Raw genomic sequence first — 6000 nt, forward strand, 5'->3', positions numbered from 1 at the left:
ATCACCCCCACCTGGCAAATAAAGTTGCGACTAAATTCTAGGTTCCAATTTTCAATGGTTTTACAGAGACTTCAGTCTCCCTCTAGGGTTTGAAACTGTAGCAACACCAGGCCTATTTGGGTTAACTTTTATGTGACAAAGTGGTAAGTTGTTTTTCACATGCTATGGCCCCTCAGATTGGTGGAACCAAGCCTGCAACCTCAGGGGAATCTAAGTGCTAGGACTGAGGAGTGGGGACAGAATTAAGAAGTGGATTCCACATGACAGGATCCAAGATTTAACCAGATCAAGCTCTGGCTTCACCCCATGGCAGGATCCAGTCAGATACTTTCTCTTGACATCACCTCATTGCAAGATACAATCAGATCATGCCTCATTTTCTGAATATTTCTGCTTACTTGCAAGTAATAAAATCTCCTTACTAAATCCTCCTTGGTTGTGATGCATTGGATTGATACCCACCAAGTGACCGAATTCTTAGTGAGCATATAGTCTCACTCTGGAGTTTGATTAAAATTTTTGTAATAGAAATATACCCACAGATAATTCCTAAAGCTTGATTTCATTGATATTTAAAAACAAATATTGTATCTGTATAAACATTGTGTATTTAATTGTGAGTAAAGAACTCATTTTTAAGACTTTCTTTTCATATTAGCGTTCTAACCAGAAGTGTGTTTTTATTTTCAAATTTTTTTTTCAAAATACTATGTGAAATGTAATAATATTACCCTATGGAAATCCTTTTTAACTGCAAATATTCAGCACTGAGTTAGGATTTATCAAAAACTGCTATTTCAGTTAGCATCCCATCATAAAACCAACAGTCTGTTCCAAGGAAAGTAATTAGTAGAAAAATTTAAGGGGTCATTTATGAAAGAGTGGATGAGGTATAGAAGAACACGAAAGAGAGAGCAGTTACCGTCATGGAGCTGTGACTGCTTCCTGGAGAAAGAGGGTTCATGCTGGTTACTAGAATCTAGAATCCAGAAATACAGTACTGTGTCCTTGAGGAATACAGTGTTCTGGGAAGAAGTAGTAAATTACACACAAGTGCATAACAGTACATAAGTGGCTATTGAACAGGAGAGACTTGTGAAAATAAATAATTGAATCTACACTTATTCCCTTTCTTTAGTGTTCTTCTAGGGCTCCTCATTGTCCAAAGCAAACTGAAAGCCAGAGATCAAGGATGCTACTAGATGGAGCTCATATAGGTCATCCACTCAAAACACAGGGAAGGATGAAGAAGAATGGATAATAGATCCTGGATGTGAAAGGAAAAAAAATTGTGACACTCCGTTTTTAATGAGAATGTATCAGTTCAATCACTATCAGTTTGCAGATGTACATTAAATAAGAATAATAAGCAAGTTACTTGGTTTGAATTAGATATGATTACCATATAGCATACTTACTTTCAAAAACCAGAAAATAGGTAAAGAAAACTTACAGTAATATGAGTGTCATAACAAGACTGGAAATGAAAAATACTATAAGTACTGTAAATAGAGCACAGAACAACTGATGACAGAGTAAATCAATCTCTACATTTAGCAAAAATGTTTATAACAAGAAGAAAGCAAATGAAGATTATTTTCTTTTAATCTTAAGATTGAAAAGAAGGTAATACTAACAGTAAAAAACAAAATCTCTGTGTAATGGTTTGTTTCACATGCTTGTTCAACCCCAAAACTGGGGTTCTACAAAATTCTCCCTATTTAGCTCGACTGACCTGCATATCCAATCTTATGCGATGCTGGTATTGTCCTGAGATCCACTGTCATCAGTTATCCACTCCGCAGCTGGACGGTGATTACATAGTCAAAAGTTGATTACCATTAGTTTTTATAACTTCACTGTCTTTCAACTAGATTCCTAATTATTTGTCCCTGTATATATGATTGTATAAGTGTTTGCGGTATTTTCCCCATAACAGTAATTCTCTTTAGAGATTCTCTCTGTTGATTCAGAGCCAGTCTTGGCAGCTACACTAGTAATTTTCTTTAATTTCAACAAATGTTATAGAAGAAGATATGCCAAGTTGTGACTTGTTCTTTTCCAGGTCTAATTGGCTATATCCAAAATATATCACAACTTCTGTCAAAGTGTCAAATGTGAACATAAAAACAATCTCAAGTTTAGATCCAAAGTGTTTGTATTTGACTTAACAGGTTGTAGGAAAATATGTAATATTTTGAAGTCATAGTAGGAACTGAGCTTTAGAGAAATGATTAAGATGATAATATGTTATCTTATTATCAAAAAGATTTGGGCAATTTCAGAATGGAAGTTGGCAGGGAAACTATAAGTCAGAAAAGGTTTGAGTATGTGAAAGGAACCAGGAACACACAAACCTCAAAGGATTAAAATAATTAAATTATTTTTTATACTACATTTCCATCATAGTTCAGTGAAAAGTCTCTGCTCATTGTGGTCTTTGAGAAATGTAGGTGACAAAAGCTACATCTCAAAACATGCCACCATGATTACAGAAGCGGGGGACAGAAGATAAGGTGAATAGCACTAACGTGTCTGCCCAGAATGATGACACATCACTTCAACTTAGGTTTTCTTGGGGTAAATAAAATAACATGGCCAAGTCTAGTTCTTATGGGAAAAGACTAAAATTATATGTACAAAAAAGCAAAATCAGGCACCCAATGAGAAGACCGCACACAACTTTAGAGTCAAATAATAAGAGTATTCTAAAGAGAGTTGGTTGCAATGATAATGTCAAGAATAAAATTGATTAAATAGGAATTTTTAGGTACAATCTGTACGACATGGGACAGTGTTTGCACTTTTGCTTAGATCTATTTTTAGTACGTACATGTGTTTCCTCTTTGCTTCCTTACTTCTAACTTCAGCATCTAATACAGACTTGGCTACCAATAGGGTATGAGAGACATAGAATAAAATTAACCAAAAAAAACTTTGCACCTCACAACCTGACTATCCAAATGGCTATTGGTGCAATTGTTTTAAAAGAAACAATTTCTTGCTTCTTTTACAGGGAGCTCACTTTACAGAGGAGCTCACTTGAAGAAAAAAGATACACTTTTAAAAATTTTATTTCATTTCATGTATTTTACTTTGTTTTATTCACATAAAATACACAGTTAACTTTATTAGGCATAAAGAAAATACTTTTTTTCTACTCCCACACCCCTTCTTCAAGGAAAATACATATTAAAATCAGAATTCAATAAAGCCCATAATTTTTTGAGGCAGAAAATGACAATTTTTGGTAAGACTATGGAGCAATTGATTTCTGTATATCGCTGGTAGGAACGTACATTGATACAATTATTCTGAGAATTCTTTGGCAGTATTTACTCAAACTGGACACACACCCACCTTAGGACCTAGCAATTCCACACATAACAACTGCAATCATGCATTTATTCTGCAAAATATATGGACAAGAATATTCTGGCCTGTGTGGTGGTTCACTCCTGTAATCCCAACACTTTGGGAGGCCGAGGCGGGAGGATCACGAGGTCAAGGAGATCGAAACCATCCTGGCTAACACGGTGAAACTCCGTCTCTACTAAAAATACAAAAAGTTAGTCGGGTGTGGTGGCATGTGCCTGTAGTCCCAACTATTAGGGAAGCTGAGGCAGGGGAATTGCTTCAACCCGGGAGGCGGAGGTTACAGTGAGCCAAGATCGTGCCACTGTGCTTCAGCCTGGGCGACAGAGCGAGATTCTGTCACACACACACACACACACACACAAATATTCTTAGTAGTGCTATTTATAATTGCCCAAATCTGAAAACTACCCAAACGACCATCAAGAGCAGAATGAATAAATAAATTGTGCTATTTTTTCATAATGAAATATAAACAGTAATAAGAAACAAATTACAGCTGCACGTAAGAACAAATTTCACAAACATATTGAATGAAAAAAGTCATACACAAAATAATACATTTTAGGTGATTCCATTAGTATAAAGATCAAAACCAGACAAAGCTAATCTGTGATGTAAAACATCAGAAAAAGTGATTTTCCTCTGGGAGAATGAAATGACTTGGAAGGTTTTCAAAAATGTTTCTGGGTATTGGTGGTGTTATGTTTTTTGGTCTTGGTGCTGGGTTACATGTAGTTTCTGTAAATTTATTTATCTGTACATTTTCTATTGGTATACTTTATTATGTTATGCTTTAGCGGAATTTTATTAATGTTATACAGATTTGATTAAGAGTACTCATAAATTTAGTAATAAATAGTGTTTGTTTATTTTGAATGAAAAGTCTAAGTGTATTTTAAAATACAACAGATTTTACTTTTATTTTCTTTTAGGCAAACTAACATATTGAGAATAATACAAAGTAGTTACGGATGCAAATGCTTACATCAGACAAAACATGTCCCCCATTTTCACTTTTTACTATATTATTGTACTGTAAATATTTGATTTTAAATAAGAAAATCACATGCTCAAGATGGAAAGATTAACTTTTTAGGTATCCAGACTGACATGGAAACTGAATAGGGAAGTGAACCTAAATATAAATATAAACATTTTAGAATCAGTAGCCTGAAAGTGATAGTTAAATTCCTGAGAAACCAAAGTCTATTTACTCAATTTGAAATGTTATCAACCAGTGATCTGGAAATCTAGGTAAAAATAACAATTCTTTTAATGACCTAAAATTCTATAATTGTATTTGACTAAAAAAATGAGGGAGATTTTTCAATGTGATTTTAAACTGTAAACTCAAATTAGAATACAACAACCAAAATTACATGAAATCACATCTTATCCATCTGTCTGCTTGAGAGTTAAATCAAAATACTTTGCAAAGTGGAGATAAATTTAACTTTTATGTCTAATTTAAAATGGAGAGAGTTGGAATCACCTGTTTTAATGTCAAAAAAGAGGCAAATATACCAACTGAAGTTATAATGCTCCATGATTTTTTTTTGTAACTATTGTCAATGAGATCCTGTCTTTTGCAATGACATAAATGGAACTGGAGATTGTTATGTTAAGTGAAATAAGCCAGGCACAGAAATACCAACATTGCATGTTCTCACTTATTTGTGGGATCTAAAAATCAAAACAATTCAACTCATGGATACAGAGAGTAGAAGTATGTTTTCCAGATGCTGGATAGGGTAGGGGAGGCCTGGGGGTGGGGAAGCGGGGATGGATAATGGGCACAAAAAAACGTAAAAAGAATGAATAAGACCTACTATTTGATAGTACAACAGGGTAACTGTGGTCAATAATAACTTAGTTGTACATTTTAAAATAACTTAATGAAATTGGATTGTTTGTATCTCAAAGGATAAGTGTTTGAAGGATGGATACCTCATTCTCTGATATATTTATTTCACATTGCATACCTGTATCAAAACATCCCATGTACCCCAGAAATGTATACACCTACTATGTACCCATAAAAATTAAATTTTTTTAAATTATAAACTTTAGAAAAATCATAGTTTTTTCATCTATTCGATATTAAAAAACATTGCATTATGACGGTAACAACTGAAAAAGCCATCTTGGAATCACAGATATCATTTCACTTTATATCAATTGATTCTACTGACAGCTAATTCGTTAGCACTAAAAATTAGCTTCATTTTAGGTTCTTTTTAGGTCAGACTTTAGATAACAGTAACTGACCAGAAATTGGATTTGTTAAGCTATTAAATGATTAACAAAGAAAAAATCATAATGTGACATGGCATTCCCCCTTTTTAAAGAAAATGATATATGAAACTTGGAAGCTACTGCTTTAATAATTACTGTAGCTTTTATTTATTTATTAAATTTATGATTAGCACATAATTTTACATATTTATGGGGTAAACCTATTGTTACAATACATGTACGCATTGTGTAATGATCAATTTGGGGTAATCAACATATCTATCACCTTAAACATTTATCATTTATTTGTCATGAGGACCTAAATCACTCTTACAGGTATTTTGAAATATACAATACAATATTGCTAACTCCAGTTATTCCGGTATA

The 6000-nt window shown here is 33.5% G+C and overlaps 1 long non-coding RNA gene across 1 annotated transcript in view; it reads left to right on the forward strand.

The window, feature by feature from the left end:
- LOC129049575 (uncharacterized) overlaps positions 1 to 4246 on the forward strand; it is a 28233-nt gene extending 23987 nt beyond the window's left edge. The window contains exon 3 of the long non-coding RNA XR_008512784.2: positions 1139 to 4246. This is a non-coding gene — a long non-coding RNA (uncharacterized LOC129049575). The remainder of the gene's footprint in view (positions 1 to 1138) is intronic.
- Positions 4247 to 6000: the final 1754 nt, after the last annotated feature.

This window comes from Pongo abelii, chromosome 14 (assembly GCF_028885655.2).
Source record: "Pongo abelii isolate AG06213 chromosome 14, NHGRI_mPonAbe1-v2.0_pri, whole genome shotgun sequence".
Taxonomy (NCBI): Eukaryota; Metazoa; Chordata; class Mammalia; order Primates; family Hominidae; genus Pongo; species Pongo abelii.